Genomic DNA, 18,723 nt, shown 5'->3' with positions numbered 1-18,723 from the left:
ACACATCTGGCTTTCTCCGTGAGAAAGCATCCTCTAGTGTAATCATACCAAGAATCTGATGAGAAATTCAGTTCTACAAATAGATTTTTGTGTTGCATGCTTCAACCCACAAATTCAAAGTTAGGCCTTGGTCATGCAACATCGCCCTCAGTGCTCCCACAATGCCATGGTTCTTTCTCCCAGCCACCCCATTCTGTTGTGGGTTGTGGGGTGATGTCGACACTCGTCGAATGCCTTCTTTTGTACAAAAATTCTTTAATTCATTTGACACATACTCACCTCCTGATCTAGGTGGATATTGGTGTCCACCCGCCAACTCTACTTGGACCCCCACCATTGTTTCTTTTAGTTTTTCAGTTTCCTTATTTGTAGCACAATTTACTATTTTTGGCAATTTTTCAGGTCCTAAACTTCCGGAGCCATTTTTAGGCCCTAAACAACGTTTTTTGGGAAAAATAGGACCAATGCTGTTCTTTGCAAAGTTGTAGTCCTTGGATAGATATTTCTAACAAGTTATTGTGCGTGTCAAATGAAGATAGTATGCCAAAGTTATGACCTTGGGAAGTTGATGTACCAATTTACCCAAAACAGCGCCCATAGTTTGGCTCTTCATCTCGTAGGGTTAGGGTTTTGGATGTTTAGGGTTTTCCGTTGTTTCTCAACAATAAATAGGCCTTCAAGCCTCATTGTAAGACAATTGTGAGGAATGTAGCCCCACATCTCTCCTCAGAGATAAGCTATCACCGCCTGAGCTAGTTTATTTCCATTTTTGTTTGTAAGCATATTTCAGTATTTTACATTAATGAAATGAAGTATTATTTCTGTTGTATCTCTGTATTTATGGTTATATTTGTAATTTGTTGCATTCCTGTTTAAATCCGGATCAGTGGTATCAAAGCGGTCTGCTCTTTCTCTGTTTTTCTTTGCATGTCCCCAATGAGGTCGGGATATAAGGAGTTAGGGCTTGAACTAGTTGAACCTTTGCAAGACTAGCATCGCAAATCCCGACGGCCTCCCATGACAGATGAAAAGAAAGATGAGGGGGCAAGAGATCCTATCAAAATCTTGCTCGAAGAGGCCCTCGAGCAATAAAGGAATGCGATGATGGACAACTTTGCCCAGATCCTTCAGTGGCTACCTAGGGGTGACACATCTACTTCCAGCAGCTACTCTGGAAGTGCCACACCCTTTAAGGTACAAGTTAACTTTGACATTCCCATATTTTAGGGTCAGATAGATGCATACACTGTAGATAAATGGTTAAATATGTTAGAAGGGTATTTTTCTGTTCATGATTTTTTTGGCTGGGAAAAGATTACTTTCACTCTTCTCAAAGCCGCCCCCCACATCAAGGACTAGTGGGAAACCTACTGCGAGAAGAAGGATGAAATTACGACCTCACGTTTTTCAACTGCAACCACTTGGAATTCATTGCAGAATGCCATCAAGGAGCAGTACTACCCTGTCAAAAGCTATGAGGATAAATACATAAAGTGGACCACGCTGCGGCAGGGAAGGGACCAAGATGTGCTGGAGTTTACCAATATTTTGCATACCCTTCGCACAAAGTTGGGTATCAAGGATTTTGAGCTGCATTTGGTACTCAAATATCGCGATTGCCTACACAGGTACATCCAGGATGAGATGTAGTTCCTAGACATCTCCTCGCTTGGCACGACATACCGATACATTGTCAAGATCAAGCAAAAGTTTAAACAGAAGAAGCGAGACTTTGGATTTGCAAATCAGAAGCAAGAGAAAGGTGCCCCCAAACCTCTGTACAAAGGACAAAGCCAAGGCGGGGTGGCCTAGGAGAACCGAACAAAGCCGCAAGCAAAGAACAACACCGTGAAGCCAAAGAAGGACACGGGAAAGTGGTGTGAGTTCCATAAGAGCTCCACTCATAACAAAAGTGAGTGTCGGGCCAAGCAGTCGCTGGTGGCCGAGCTAAAGTATTCGGAATCAGATGCATGTTCAGAATCTGAGTCAGAACCTGATAAGGGGAATAACAAAGGGAAGAATATTATCGATGCGGAAACCAATGCCACTGTTTCCACCATGAAGATCCAGAAGGAGGAACCCAAAGATCCAGAGGAGGAGGAGCGCCTCTTCCACTCCAAAATGTGGGCAAAGAGCTCCCTGCTATAGTTCATTGTTGACAACAGGAGCCAAAAGAACCTCATTTTGGTAGAGGTCATGAAGCAGTTGGGCTTACCAACCACAACACATCCACAACCGTACACCATCAAGTGGCTTCACCTAGGACGAGATCTTTGTGTGAGCCAGCAGTGTCGCCTTCCATACAACATCAAGCCCTTCATGGATGAGGTACTGTGTGACGTTGCTCCCCTTGATGTTTGTGATGTATTATTAGGACTACCATACTCGTGGAAGTGACATGCTGTATATGAGTTAAGGAATCATGCTGTTATTCTTGCTTTGGGAAATAAGTTGTACAGGATACCAGAGGTAGCATCACCTACCACCATCTCTTTGATTACTGTAAAACAATGCAGTAAAATCATTTCCAAAACCAAGAAAGTTGTTTTCCTAATGATACACCCTCAAGGAAAGAAGAAGATGGTGGCCACGACCTCCAAACAAGGCCCCTCCACATGAAAACTACAGATGGTCAAGGTCATGGAGGAGTACTAGGACATCTTCACCTCCCTTGCAGGGGTTCCTATGCACTGTCAGGTCAAGCACTCCATCGATCTGACTCCAGGTGCGCTGCTGCCCAATGGACCAATCTATCGGCGCTCCATTCTAGAGAATGATGAAATCAAGAGGCAGATTCAGGAACTGCTGCAGAAAGGTCACATCCGACCGAGTTCATCACCCTGTGGGAGCCTGATCGTGTTGGTACAGAAGAAGGATGGGACTTGGAGCCCGATCGTGTTGTTCTAGATTTTTACCTCTAGGATGCCCTGTTATGCCACCTGGGTCACCTTTGTGTTCCTTCAAGCAAGCGTGCCAAGATGATTTGGGAAGCACACTACATTCAGGTTGCTGGGCATTTCAGAGTTGAGAAAACGGTGGCAGTACTGTAGAAGTATTTCTATTGGCCGAATCTTCGACAGGATGTCGGAAAATACATCAGATCCTATACTACCTGCGCTATTTCCAAACCGACCATCAAGAAGCAATGCCTCTATACACCGTTGCTTACCCCTAGTCGACCTTGGGAATCCATCTCCATGGATTACATGTGAGGCCTTCCTTCTACTAAGCATGGAAACCACTGTGTTTTTGTGGTCGTTAACAGGTTCTCAAAGATGGCCATTATGGCGGCCTACAAGAAGAATATCACAATAGAAGCCACTGCTAAACTCTTCTTTGAATGAGTGTGGGTACACTTTGGGATCCCACATTCTATCATCTCAGATCGGGACAGTAGGTTCCTCAGTACATTTTGGTCCAGTCTTTGGTCGATGATGGACACCAAACTCGATTATTCCACAACCTTCCATCCCCAAACTAATGGCCAGACAGAGGTTGTCAACAGGATGATCATACACATTTTGTGCATGTACAACTCAAAGCATCCACGCACATGGGATGAGAGCCTCCCCTATTTTTAGCGCATATATAACTGGGCTCTCCACAACTCGATTGGCCACAACCCTTTTCAGGCAGGCTTGGGATTCCAACCACTATGTACCATTGATGTGGCCATGACATTTACGCTACTCAAGAAGATTCGGCTCATTTCTAGTCCGAAACAGATAAGGCAAACAACTTCATTGAGCACATCCAACATATCCACCAGCAGGTCCACAACATTTTAGAGAAATCAAATGCCAAGTATAAGCAGCGACATGATCAACATTGGGTGCCACACAAGTTTCAGGTGGGCGACAAAGTCTGGTTTCATTTGCAAAAGGAACACCTTACCGGAGCCTATCGGAAAATCATACCACTCCAATATGGTCCTTACACCATTACCAAGGCTATGGGAGACAATGCATTTGAGCTCAACATTCCCCCATTCCTTGTCCCGCACCCGGTGTTCAATGTGGACCGCCTTCAGCCATACTTTCCACCATTAATAGACACATCTGACATTGTATAACATCTCACACCAACAATGTTAAATACAGATTGCATGGAACAAGCTACAATTGATCAGATCATGGACATGCATATCAAGCACAGTTGCCAACAGAAGATCCAATTGTATCGAGTTGTCAAAGAAGGCCAACTCCTTCACCAGGGAAAGTTGCTCACTAGGGACTAAGATCAGCAGAAGTTTCCTCATCTCATGGAGAAACTCAATGCAATGGCCACCATTGCTTCCTAAGGGGGGAGGAATTATCCAGGTGGATATTGGTGGCCACCCACCTATTCCACTTGGACCCCCACCATTGTTTCATTCAGTTTTTCGTGTCCTGAACTTTCGGAGCCGTTTTGAGGCCCTAAACAACATTTTTTTTGGGAAAAATGGAAGCAACAAGGCTCTGGGGATCAATGTTTGTTTTCCAAAAGTTGTAGTCCTCAGATATATCTTTCTAACGAGGTGTTGTGCATGTCAAACGGAGATTGTATGCCAAATTTACGACCCCGGGAAGTTGATGTACCAATTTACTCAAAATGGGGCCCATAGTTTGGCGCTTCATCTCCTAGGGTTAGGGTTTTGGATGTTTATGGTTTTCCATTGTTTCTCAACAATAAATAGGCCTTCAAGCCTCATTGTAAGATAGTTCAGAGGCATGTAGCTGCCACATGTCTCCTTAGAGATAAGCTACCATTGCCCAAGCTAGTTTATTTCCATTTCTGTTTGTAAGGAAATTTTAGTATTTTACATTAATGAAATGAAGTATTATTTCTGCTGTATCTCTTTATTTATGGTTATCTATGTAATTTGTTGCGTTCCTTTTTAAATCCGGATCACCTCCATTATCACTGATGAGAGCCTTAAGCTTCTTGTTGGTTTCTTTCTCAACCAGTGCTTTGAATTCTACGAACTTGGAGAATGTCTCATCTTTCTTCCACATGAAGGAGATATAGCACTTTCGTGAGAATTCATCAATAAAAATGACAATATATTTGTGTCTGGAAGTGGAGGTTGTCAAGAAATGTCCACATAAATCAGAGTGGATCCTTTCTAGGATGGCATGTTCTTTGTTGTCTCGATCATGGAATTTGGATTTTGTGTACTTCCCCAAGGCACATCTTTTGCATACATCCTGCTTCTCAATTGATCCTTTTGGGAGGCCAGTGGTTATTTGTAGCATAATATTCAAGGCGACATGATGCAAATGGCCAAGTCTTCTATTCCAAATTTTATCAACATCACGAACCTGCACTTTCTTTGCCTTAGTGTTCAATGAAACACAATCTTCCACATCTAGCTTATACAGGTTCTTCACATGAACCTTGATATGCTTCACATGTCCCATGGTGTTGGAAATAATGCTGAGGAGGGGGGGGGGGGGGTGAATCAGTATTATCAAATTATTTTCAATATATCTTCCATATTTATACTTTAATTTATTCTTCAGATATTGATCATTAGTTTGTATGTCAGTACCATATAATAATGAGCAAGAACAAGAAAAACGGATAATCACACCAAAGAACACCAGATATAAGGTGGAAACCCAATGTGGGAGAAAACCACCTGCTGCAATATGTCTCTATCTTCTTTCAATTAGAAACTTCTTTTACAATGATTTTGTACTGGTACAGTCCTTTACCAGTATGCAGGCTGCAACCTGTAGAGAGCTACAAATCTCTCTCGTTTTCCAGTCTCTCCTGGAAGGGAGCTACAACCCCCGTAGCTCTTCTACTTCTTTAAGGACCACATTTCATTAATTTTCAGACTGGATCCAAGAACATCAAATCATCAAGTACATGTGAATCAACCAATCTCCTTATACAATCAACCAATGAATCACCCAACTTCTCAGAATGCTGTAAACAGAAAAGCAATACCAGTAATCTAAACCCAGAACTCTGCAGCAATAGATAAAAGGCAGCCAATAATTATTTCAAAAGGGGTCCGCAACTTCACCAATAGAAGCCTGCGAATATCCGCAGTTCTTCTGTGTCTAGACTGCGCAGATCCGCACCTGATCCTTCTTGTGCTCTGCGTACCTCCGCATCTAGCCCTTCTGCTGAACTGCGTACCTCTGCCCAGATCCGCACCTGCACTGTCTGCCCAACAGCGAACCTCCGCACCTGATCCTTCTGTTTCTCTGCGTACCCCCGCACCTGCACCTTCTGCCGCGCTGCGTACCTCCGCACCTGCGCCTTCTCCTGCACTGCGTACCTCCGCACCTGAACCTTCTGCTGTGCTGCGTACCTCTGCACCTGAGCCTTCTGCTGCGCTGCGTACCTCCGCACCTGAGCTGTGGATCGCCTGCGGACCTCCAAATAGAGCCAAATTAACAGTCCTCCAATGTACCACAGACTGTCAGATCCACAGATCTGATCATGCCCCCAAGAGATCACAACCTATCAACAGATCCGCCTTACACTTTACAGATTTCACCTTGATTTAGATCTAGATTTTTAAACCGATTACCCAAAATTTCAGATCTTAAGATATTCAAATTTCACAAGTGTCAAGCCAAGTGATCTCCTTTCCTTTTTATAGGCAAGCCCTTATTCAAACCATGGGACAAAACCATCGAAAACCAATACAAGGGATCCAAACCAGGGTTCAATAATTTAGATCCTATACCACGGACCAAAACCATAGGATCATGAACGACGGGCTAAATACCAAGGGCCAAACATAAGAATTCCCATGTGTGCGCGCTTCTCTGCATTGGAGTGAGTGAACTAGGGTCCGCACCTTCTGAACGGAGCACCTGTGGGTATGTCCGCACTTCTTGGTCGGCGTACCTGCCAGTCCGCAGCTTCTCTTAGGATCACCTGCAGGTATCTCATTTTCTATGATTTTGAGAGATCTGCCACTTGAGTGAGTTTCCATCAAGTACAACACCTGTGCCATAGCACCAAACTTGAATCATAATGCCAACAATCTCCCCTTTGGACTTGATGGCAACCCCAAGATCCTCAAAGTCATTCTCCCCCTTTGACATCAAGGGCAAAGGGTGGTTCTCTTCCTTTGCTGTCCATACTCCCCCTGAGTGCCTGCTGAAAATTCTGAATGAGCTCCCCCTGACTATAGACCAGATCTGCAAAAGAAAAATTCTTCAAGAAAATCCACAATCTACTATATACCATACATGATTTTGACAAGAGAGATAGAGACATATTAGCAACGATATTCAGATTAGCATCCATGTTCTCCTTCTTTACTTTCTCATCCAAGATCTTCTACCATAATGCCAACAATGAATTATTAGAAGAATATATTCTCCACCTGAACCTGTGCAATTCGATCTTCGACCAATCCATAACCCAGCAAATGTACGCGTATACCCCATATGGAACTCGCGTACAACCAACAATCTCTGAAACAGATGAGATTCAACAACAAGATGATGCATTAACTACCCCCAGCTTTTGCCTGAGGTATTCAAAGGTCTCCCTGGGCAATGGTTTGGTGAATATATCAGAAACTTGTTCCTTAGAAGGAACATACTCCAACTTTACTATTTGTTCAAGCACTTGTTCCCGAAGAAAATGATATTTGATAGGTATATGCTTGGTCTTTGAATGCATGACTGGGTTCTTTGAAATGCTGATAGCGCTTGTATTATCACATAGGATAGAGATAGGTGGTGTACAAGTGATTTGAAAATCCTACAAGGTTTGCATCATCCAAAGAAGTTGAGTGCAACAATATGCAGCAGTCACATATTCCGCTTCAGCTGTAGATAAAGCAATCGAACTCTGTTTCTTGCTGAACCAAGATACTAATCTAGAACCCATAAATAATGCACCACCACTTGTGCTCTTTATGTCATCCACGCTTCCAGCCCAATCTGCATCTGTATAAGCATGAAGAGTGAGATCTGTATTTCTAGGATACCATAAGCCATAGTTTTGAGTTCCTTGAAGGTACTTGAAAATTCTCTTCACTGCCTGAAGATGAGTTTCCTTTGGGTTTGCCTGAAATATTCCATCTATTCCCACTGCATGCATGATGTCTGGTCGAGTACCTGTCAAATAAAGTAGACTTCCAATCATAGATCTATAGGTTGGCTGATGCACTGCTGCTGATTCATCATTTGCACTGAGGCTGCATCCTGTAACCATGGGGGTACATACTGGTTTTGCATCTTTCATGCCATATTTCTTCAAGATCTGCTTGAGATACTTGGTTTGAGACAAGAATTTACCATCTTCATTTTGTTGGATTTGCAAACCAAGAAAATATGTCAGCTCTCCAAGCAAAGACATTTCGAATTCTTTCTGCATCACCAAGGCAAAGCTTTGACTCATGGCTTCTTCATTACTGCCAAAGATAATATCATCTACATACACAACAAGTATTAGCAATTTGTCATTTTCAATTTTTATATAAAGATTGCTATTTGCTGATCCTTTTGAAAAACCTTGTTGATGAAGATATTTGTCCAAACGGTAGTACCAAGCCCTTGGAGCCTGTTTAAGACCATAGAGATCCTTTTTCAGTCTGCATACAAGATTTGGATCATTCCCAAGAATGAAACCATTTGGCTGCTCAATGTATACTTCTTCTTCTAAGTCTCCATTCAAAAAGGCTGATTTCACGTCCATTTGAAATAATTTGAACTTCTGAAAGCTTGAGAGAGCAAGGAACATTCAGATGGCCTCAAGTCTTGCAACGGGAGCAAAAGTTTCTTCAAAGTCTATTCCTTCTTGTTGAGCATACCCTTTACAAACAAGTCTGGCCTTGTTTCTAATTACTTCCCCATTTTCATTCAACTTATTTTGAAGATCCATTTTATCCCTATGACATTCTTATCTTTTGGTCTAGGAACCAACTCCCAAGTGTTGTTCTTTTCGATCTGCTCAAGTTCTTCATCCATTGCCTTGACCCAACATTCATCTTTGCATGCCTCTCTTACATTTTGTGGTTCAGTGGAGGAGAGTAATGCCAAACAGCTTGAAGCTTCTGTAATTGTTCTCCTTGTTTGTATGCCTGCCTCCTTTTGCCCCAAGATTTGAGATTTTGGATGATTCTTTTGAACATACCTAGATGGAGTCTTCTCTTCTATCCTTGTCTGTTCCTCTGGTGCTTTTGAGGTTCTTCTTCATCTTTAGTCTGATTTGGAGGGTAGTCTTCATCCTCTTCGATATTTTCATAATTTACTTGCCTAGGAATGTTTCCTTTTTCATCAACCACCACATCAATGTTGTCAACAATTCTTCCAAGTCTTTTATTGTAACACTTATATGCTTTGCTGTGGGGAGAATAACCAAGGAGAATGCCTTCATCTTCTCTAGGTTCAAGTTTGCCAAACTGTTCGTCATTATTCTTAATATAGCATTTGCTTCCAAAAATTTTGAAGTGCTTTACTGAAGGAGTCTCACCATACCAGAGCTCATGAGGAGTTTGAGTGCTGTTCACTTGGACATTTGTTTTGTTGAGAATAACAACCGCAGCAAATGCAGCTTCACCCCAGAAGGTTGCGGGAGTTCCAGACTCATCAAGCATAGCACGAGCCATTTGTTGAACCGTTCTGTTCATCCTTTCCACTACTCCATTTTGCTGAGGAGTCCTAGCTGTAGAGAATTCCCTTCTTATTCCATGTTCTTCATAGAAATCGAAAAATTCATTTGAGGTAAACTCCCCACCTCTGTCAGACCTGAGGCACTTAATTTTGTGATCTGATTCATTTCAGCCAAGGCTTTGAAAGATTTGACTTTTTGGAATGCTTCGTCTTTGTGTTTCATAAGTCCTAACCAAACCATCCTGGAGAAGTCGTCAATGAATAATATAAAGTATTCTTCTCCTCGAGGTGACCTTTTCCTAAATGGACCACATACATCTATATGGACTAGTTCAAGAGGCCTGCTGGCTGATCCTTCCTTCTCAGGGAAATTAGTTCTGGTTTGCTTACCAAACTGACATGATTTGCATATGGTGTTGTCTGGAATTTTGATATCTGGAAGACCACGAACTGCCTGGTATTTGCATGCTTTCCTTATTTGTGAAAAGCTTAGATGCCCCAACCTCTGGTGCCATAACCAGTGTTCATCATCCTTGCTCAAATAGCATTGTTGTTGTCCTTCTTCAAATATGTATAAATTATTTGGAGTTCTTCTGCCTTTGATCACTGTTTTTCCTGTATCAAGATCATGAACACTACATCCATTTGATCAAAATATTACCTCGGTTCCTTGATCGCACATCTGACTGACACTCAGTAGATTATGCTTCAAGCCATCAACATACAAAACATTTCCAGCTTTGACCTTTTCTTTCAACTGAGCAGTGCCTCTTCCTTTTATGACTGCAGGGGTATCATTTCCAAAAGAAACTTTCTTTCCCTTTTCTAAAGCACTATATGATTCAAGTTTTTCTTTATCACCTGTCATATGCTTCGAACATCCGCTGTTGATGTACCATTGATTTTCCTGTCCTTCTGCATAAAAAGCTATCCCACATCTTTCTGGTTGTGGTTCCTTTATTCTCCATGTTCTGGTACTTGAGGCTTGTTCCTTTGTCTGCCAAAACCTGCTCCTGCATTCAGAATCTTCATGACCAAAGTTATTACAAATAGAACATTCAATTTCATTTTCAAGGGCCGAAAAGTTGTTATAGGTCCTTTTCGTGATCCCAGTCATACTCCTTTGTTTTTGAGCTTCTCTAGTCATGATTGTTTTATAGGCAACACATTGAGCTACTTTGTGGCCAAAGTTATGGCAAGAGAAACATTGGCCATTGAAGAAACTTCTGCGATTATCAATTCTACCTGCCAAATGATTGTAGTTTCTATTGTCATCCATTCTTGAGGAAAATTGAGAAGATTTTACCTGTGGCTGGTTGTAGCTTTTGTTCATCCTTAAGGTGGATTGCCCCTGATTTACCTGGTAGTCTTTGTTTATTCTTGATGCAATTCGTCCCTGTTTTACCTGGTGATCTCCATTGGGCTTTTGCTCATTCCTCCTTTCTGCATTGAGATAACTCTTTGAGGTGGATGTTTGAGAGGCTTCTCCATTATACCCCAGACCTGTCTTGATTAGTGGAGAACACTGTACATTGATAATCTCATCCAGAGTTTCAGATCCTTTAAAAAATTTAAGATTGAGAGCCTTTGTTTTCTCAATTTCTTTTCTAAGGCCAACTATTTCACATTCTAACTTCTCAAGACATTTTTCTTTTTCATCAAGTTGGAATTGCAGAGTATCAATGATCACATTCTTTTCTTCTAAACATGTTTTGAGTCTAGAAATCTCTTCATAAAATCCATCCACATTTATAGCATTCATGTAATCATCATCTTCAAAAGCCATTAAAAGTTTATAGTTATTACCTCATTCATCTTCATCACTATTTGAAAGACCATCACTATCTTCATGAGTGTAGTAACTTTTCTTAGTTACATTCTGTTTCTTGTTCCATCTAACATGTTCCTTCCGTTTGTCAATTTCATCCTTATGAGGACATTTGGAAGCATAGTGACCGACTCTCCCACAAGCAAAACATTTGAAAGGTAACTTACCTCTGAATCTTCCGGTAACCCGTTGAAGGTTTTTGACAAAATTTGATTCTTCTTCCTCTTCTGACGCATGTCCTAACTCATAGTAGTTTCCTTTGCCTGAAGCCTTGAAAGCTGCTTCTCTCCTGTCTGATGGTCCTCCTTGCCTCATTTCATAAGCAGTTAGAATCCCGTGTAGCCGTGACATGGTAAGGTTTTGAAGATTCTCCTTTTCTTCTATTGCAGAAACTTTAGATTCAAACCTAGGGGACAAAGATCTTAGAACTTTTTCAAACACAACAAACTCTTTTATTTCTTCACCCAAGTTTTTCATACAATTAACAATCCAATCTACATGAAGGAAATAGTTAGCCACACTTTCATCATTGTGCATCCTGATATTTTCATACTGAATCCTGAGGGTTTGAAGTTTTGCTCATTTTACCTGCTCATCTCCTTCATAGCTCAGAACAATCTGGTCCCATATTTCTTTTGCAGATTTATACTGCATTACCTTGACAAATTTTGATTGAGATAGGCATCCTAATAGGGTATTGACTGCTTTTGCATTTGTTTCATATTTCTTCTTCTCAGCCGATTTGTAGGAGTTGCTGAAGGAAAAGTGTACCCTGTATCTATGATATCCCAGACTTCTGTACCAAGTGATTGAAGATAGGCAGTAACTCTTACCTTCCAATATACGAAGTTTGTCCCATAAAAAATCGGTGGCCTAATATATGCTTCTCTCTCATAGTTTCTCATGATGATGGATCTTCCTCCAAGCAATCAAGCTTCTTCAGAAGGACCTGCTCTGATACCAATTGTCGGAAATAATACTGAGAGGGGGGGGGGGGTGAATCAGTATTATCAAATTCTTTTCAATATATCTTCCAGATTTATACTTTAATTTATTCTTCAGATATTGATCATTAGTTTGTATGTCAGTACCATATAATAATGAGCAAGAACAAGAAAAACGGATAATCACAACAAAGAACACTAGATATAAGGTGGAAACCCAATGTGGGAGAAAACCACCTGCTGCAATATGTCTCTATCTTCTTTCAATTAGAAACTTCTTTTACAATGATTTTGTACTGGTGTAGTCCTTTACCAGTACGCAGGCTGCAACCTGCAGAGAGCTACAACTCTCTCTCGTTTTCTAGTCTCTCATGGAAGGGAGCTACAACCCCCTTAGCTCTTCTACTTCTTTAAGTACCACGTTTCATTAATTTTCAGACTGGATCCAAGAACATCAAATCATCAAGTACATGTGAATTGTAGGTTTTAACACCGTACAGAAATTACCTGCATACGAATTCTAAATCACAGAAAAATAAACAATGCGAGAGCATAACACATAAAACACATATACATAGATATTTTCCCCTAGATCCCAAAACCGGGACTACCAGCTTGATTTTTCATTATATTCCTTTCAATGTTACAATACATATTTATACATGCCGAAGCATCCAATACCATGGACCGAAAACCATCGCATCCAAAACCAAGGACTGAAAACCATAGGTAGGTTCGCCCAACCTAATATAGGGTCCAAATTTTTTTTCCCGGGGCACTGCCCCGGACCCCGTAGAGGGGAGCTACCCGCCCCCCTCAAACCCCACGGACAGGGGGGGCTGCCACCCCCCCCATGACCCCCCCGCTGCATAATCGGCGCAACGAAGGGGGGCTCCGCCCCCCCTCTAACCCCCCGGTTCACTACGTGGGTTAGTCGTGGAAAGAATATAACACAACCCAACAATCTCCCACTTGTTGTTTTCTTTCCACAGGGGGCCACAGGAGATCTTAGTCATTTTTCCAGCCCTAAAATGCCCATTGTTTCTCTACACCAAGAGAACTTCTCAGAGCTCACAGATTTTGTCAATGCATCTGCAGTATTCTTCAAAGTGTCCACCTTTACCAACAACACCTTTTTGTCTTCTATCATATCCCTCACAAAGTGATACTGAACATCAATGTGCTTTGTCTTTGAATGATAAGCATGGTTCTTTGCCAAGAAAATTGCACTTTGGCTGTCACAGTCTATTCTTATAGCTCCCTGTACTAACCCCATACTTGAACACAATCTCTGCAACCAAACTGCTTCCTTGCTTGCATGAGTGGCTGCCATGTATTCTGCCTCTGTAGTTGATAGTGCCACTATAGATTGTTTCTTACTCATCCAACTGACTACACCTCCAAATAGGTTAAACACATACCCACTTGTAGATCTTCTCTGATCCAGATCTCCAGCCCAGTCTGCATCAACAAAGCCATGAATATCCAACACTCTGTCCAATCCTGGTCTTCCTTGGTAGCACAAACCATAATCACTAGTGCCACGAAAATACCTGAAAACCCGCTTCACTGCTGTCCAGTGCTCCTTCCCTGGTTTTGAAATAAACCTCCTCAATACTCCCACTGCATGTGCAATGTCTGGTCTAGTATAGACCATTTCATACATCAGGCTACCGACTGCATTTGCATATGGAACACGGGACATGTCCTCTTCCTCTTCTTGTGTCTTGGGACACTGTTCAACAGATAACCTCACACCTACAGGAATAGGAACCTTCACCGGTTTAATATCCCGCTTATTAAACCTCTGCAGTATTGTCTCGACATATTTCCTCTAGTTTAACCAGAGCTTCCTCTTTGCCCGATCTCTTTTAATTTCCATGCCCAAAATATAGTTTGTAGCACCAAGATCTTTCATGTTGAATTTGGAGGACAATTGGGTCTTCAAATCCTAGATGATTTCTTTGTCATTTCCAACCAGCAACATATCATCCACATACAAGACTAGATAAATAACATGGTCACCAATCAATTTAAAATACACACAGTGATCTATTTTGCTTCTGGTGAAGCCAAGTCCCCGTAGAAATGTATCAAATTTCTGGTGAAGCCAAGTCATCGCAAAGCTTTGAGGTTGCTTCATGTAGATTTCCTCTTCCAAATCCCCGTGAAGAAATGATGTCTTCACATCCATCTGTTCTACCTCAAAATCAAATGCAGCAACAACAGATACAAGTAATCTAATAGAAGTTGTCTTGGCAACAGGAGAAAAAATATCACCAAAATCAATTCCCGACACTTGGGAATATCCTTTTTCTACCAACCGATCTTTGTATTTCTCCACCTTCCCTTCTGCATTTGTCTTCTTTTTGAACACCCATTTGCTGCCAATGGGTTTCCTTCTAGTCGGCAACTCCACCAGATCCCAAGCCTCATTTTTGTGCAAAGATGCCATTTCATCAACCATGGCCTCTTTCCAGAGTTTTCCATCCTTTGAATCTACTGCTTCCTTCACAGTTTTGGGATCATCATCAGTAATAGACAAAGAAAAATTTGAATAGAAAGCAGAAGGACTATACCTTTCTGGCTGCCTTCTTTCTCGAATTGATCTTCTCAGAGCTGGAGTTTGTGGCTCTTCATCTTGTAATTCCTCCTCTGTTGTAGAGTCTGATTCTTCCTCCTTTAGCTCAAACTCTATCTTCTCAGGTTCCTTTGGTTGGACTTCATGTTTAATAACATCTTTTACCTCTCTTAACACCACATCTCGGCTGTACACAACCTTCTGTGTGACTGGGTTCCAAAGCTTATAACCTTTTAAACCATCCTTATACCCAATAAAGATGCACTTTTCAGATTTACTATCCAACTTGGTTCGTTTCTCCTTTGGAACATGTACATATGCATCACATCCAAATACCCTTAGATGTGAAAGAGAGGGTTTCTTACCAGTCCATACTTCTTATGGAGTCTTATCCTCCAATGCTGATGAAGGTGGCCTGTTGACCAAGTAACATGCAGTATCCACCGCCTATGCCCAGAATTCCTGTCCTAACCCGGCACCACTGAGCATTCTTCTTTCCCTTTCCATCAACGTCTTGTTCATTCTTTCTGCTACTCCATTTTGCTGAGGTGTATATGGAGTAGTCTTCTGCCGTGCTATTCCACACTTTTTACAGAATTCTTCAAATTCCTTGCTGCAAAACTCTCCACCATTATCTGTCCTCAGCACCTTTATCTTCTTCTCTGTCTGATTTTCCACCAGAGCCTTAAATTCTTTAAACTTGTCAAAGACTTCAGATTTCTTCTTAAGGAAATATATCCATGTATTCCTTGAGAAGTCATCTATAAATGATACATAGTACACAAATTACGCAGTGATGGAACTTTCACAGGTCCAAACACATCACTGTGCACAAGCTCTAATATCTATTTCACCCTCTTAGCACCAGAGGGGAAACTCACCCGATTCTGCTTCCCATATACACAATTTTCACAGAAATCAAAATCCAGAGAGCTATTACTCATACTTTCTACCATACCTTTACCATGAAGTATCCGAAGTCCCTTCTCTCCAATATGTCAAAGACTTTGATGCCACAGCATGGTCTTCTCTCCAGAGACTACTAGATTTTCAGCTCCACTTTTAGGAACCACAGAACTGTTGCACCCATCAACAACAGTGCTGCCTTGCAGCTTGTACAGAGTTCCAGTCCGAACTCCCCACATCAATGCCAGTTCTCCACGAACCATCTTGCAGGTATCCTTCTCGAACACTGTTTTTACACCTGCATCATCCAACTTGCTTATAGAAATAAGATTTTTGGCCAATGCAGGAATATGCAGAACACTCGGAAGTGTTCTAACCCTTCCACCTTGCAATTTCAACTTTACTTTTCCGCGACCAATGATTCTAGCCTTCCTATCATCTCCTAAGAAGACATCACCACCATCGTATTTCTCATATTTGCAGAACCACTCTCTATGGGGAGTGAAGTGAAAGGATGCACCTGAGTCAACCAACCATGCCTCATGATATACATGTGTACTTGAAGAAGCCAAGTACACATCCCCACCTTCATCTGAGGTGGTTTTCACCTCTGTAGAAGGAGCATCATCAGATCCCTTTCCTTTATCAGGAGCTTTAGATTTACAGTCCCTTTTGAAGTGCCCTTCCTTTCCGCATTTCCAGCACACCACCTTTACAGGTTTTCCTGGAGATTTAGATCTCCCTCTAGATTTAGATCTCCCACTCAATGACTTATTTTTGTTTCTATTCTGGGACCGTCCTCGTACAGACAAGGCATCACCATTCTGGCTCTCCATATTTTTCCATCTCATCTCCTCCGTCAACAAGGCTGAGACTATTTCATCAAACTGCAAAGCAGTTGCATTGCTACCTATTGCAATAACCAGACTATCCCATGAATCTGGTAGAGAACACAACAAACTGATGCACTTATCTTCATCTGAAATTTTAATATCAACAGACGCTAACTGACTTACCACAGTATTAAATGCGTTCAGATGCTCTGTCACCGAGTCTCCATCTTTCATCCTCAGGTTATACAACTTTTTCCGCAGGAACAGTTTATTCACCAGAGACTTAGATTGGTACAAAGTCCCTAACTTGTCCCACAAAGCCTTCGCCGTAGCTTCCCCTGATACATTCAGCAATACTGAATCTGAGACACACAATTGTATTGTGCTCTTTGCCTTCTGATCCAACTTCTTCCATTCTTCATCGGTCACTCCCGTTGGTTTAGTACCTGGATCTACCGCGATCCATTGATCTTTATCCACCAACAGATCCTCCATCTTGAGTTTCCACAACTCAAAACTCTGACCATTGAACTTCTCAATCTCTATCTTTCCGCTGCTCGCCATCTTCTTTCATCACCAGAATCGATCTCACAAATCTCCCATTGAACAGGGTCTACCACAGGCCCGAGCGAAACCCCTCAGCAACAAAGACGTCCCCTTGAAGCCCAAACAGCTCTGATACCAAATGTAGTTTTAACCCCGTACAGAAATTACCTGCATACGAATTCTAAATCACAGAAAAATAAACAATGCGAGAGAATAACACATAAAACACATATACACAAAGATTTTCCCCTAGATCCCAAAACCGGGACTACCAGCTTGATTTTTCATTATATTCCTTTCAATGTTACAATACATATTTATACATGCCGAAGCATCTAATACCATGGACCGAAAACCATCGCATCCAAAACCAAGGACCGAAAACCATAGGTAGGTTCGCCCAACCTAATATAGGGTCCATTTTTTTTTTTTTTTTTTTTCCCGGGGCTACCCACCCCCCTCAAACCCCCCGGACAGGGGGGCTGCCGTCCCCCCTGTGACCCCCCCTCTGCACAATTGGCGCAACGAAGGGCGGGCTCTACCCCCCCTCTAACCCCCGGTTCACTACGTGGGTTAGTCGTGGAAAGAATATAACACAACCCAACATGAATCAACCAATCTCCTTATACAATCAACCAATGAATCACCCAACTTCTCAGAATGCTGTAAACAGAAAAGCAATACCAATAATCTAAACCCAGAACTCTGCAACAATAGATAAAAGGCAGCCAATAATTATTTCAAAAGGGGTCCGCAACTTCACCAATAGAAGCTTGCGAATATCCACCGTTCTCTTGTGTCTAGACTGTGCAGATCCGCACCTGATCCTTCTTGTGCTCTGTGTACCTCCACATCTAGCCCTTCTGCTGAACTGCGTACCTCTGCCTAGATCCGCACCTGCATTGTTTGCCCAACAGCAAACCTCCGCACCAGATCCTTCTGTTTCTCTGCTGCGTACCCCCGTACCTGCACCTTCTGCCGCGCTGCGTACCTCCGCACCTGCGCCTTCTCCTGCGCTGCGTACCTCCGCACCCGAACCTTCTGCTGCGCTGCATACCTCATACCTCTGCAACTGAGCCTTCTGCTACGCTGCGTACCTCCACACCTGAGCTGTGGATCGCCTACAGACCTCCAAATAGGGCCAAATTAACAGTCCTCCAATGTACCACAGACTGTCAGATCCACAGATCTGATCATGCCCCCAAGAGATCACGACCTATCAACAGATCCGCCTTACACTTTACAGATTTCACCTTGATTTAGATCTAGCTTTTTAAACTGATTACCCAAAATTTCAGATCTTAAGATATTCAAATTTCACAAGTGTCAAGCCAAGTGATCTCCTTTCCTTTTTATAGGCAAGCCCTTATTCAAACCATGGGACAAAACCATCGAAAACCAATAAAAGGGATCCAAACTGGGGTTCAATAATTTAGATCCTATACCACGGACCAAAACCATAGGATCATGAACGACGGGCTAAATACCAAGGGCCAAACATAAGAATTCCCAC

General features: G+C 42.1%; 1 pseudogene; it reads left to right on the top strand.

Annotated features, from left to right (window-relative positions):
* LOC149239256 (mitogen-activated protein kinase kinase 3 pseudogene) overlaps window positions 1-18,723 on the top strand; it is a 93,783-nt pseudogene that overhangs the window by 10,857 nt on the left and 64,203 nt on the right.

This window comes from Pinus tabuliformis, chromosome 8 (assembly GCF_031772625.1).
Source record: "Pinus tabuliformis cultivar Carrire ecotype Pingquan chromosome 8, CPIR1, whole genome shotgun sequence".
NCBI classification, from domain to species: domain Eukaryota; kingdom Viridiplantae; phylum Streptophyta; class Pinopsida; order Pinales; family Pinaceae; genus Pinus; species Pinus tabuliformis.
This window is presented reverse-complemented; position numbering and strand designations above follow the sequence as displayed.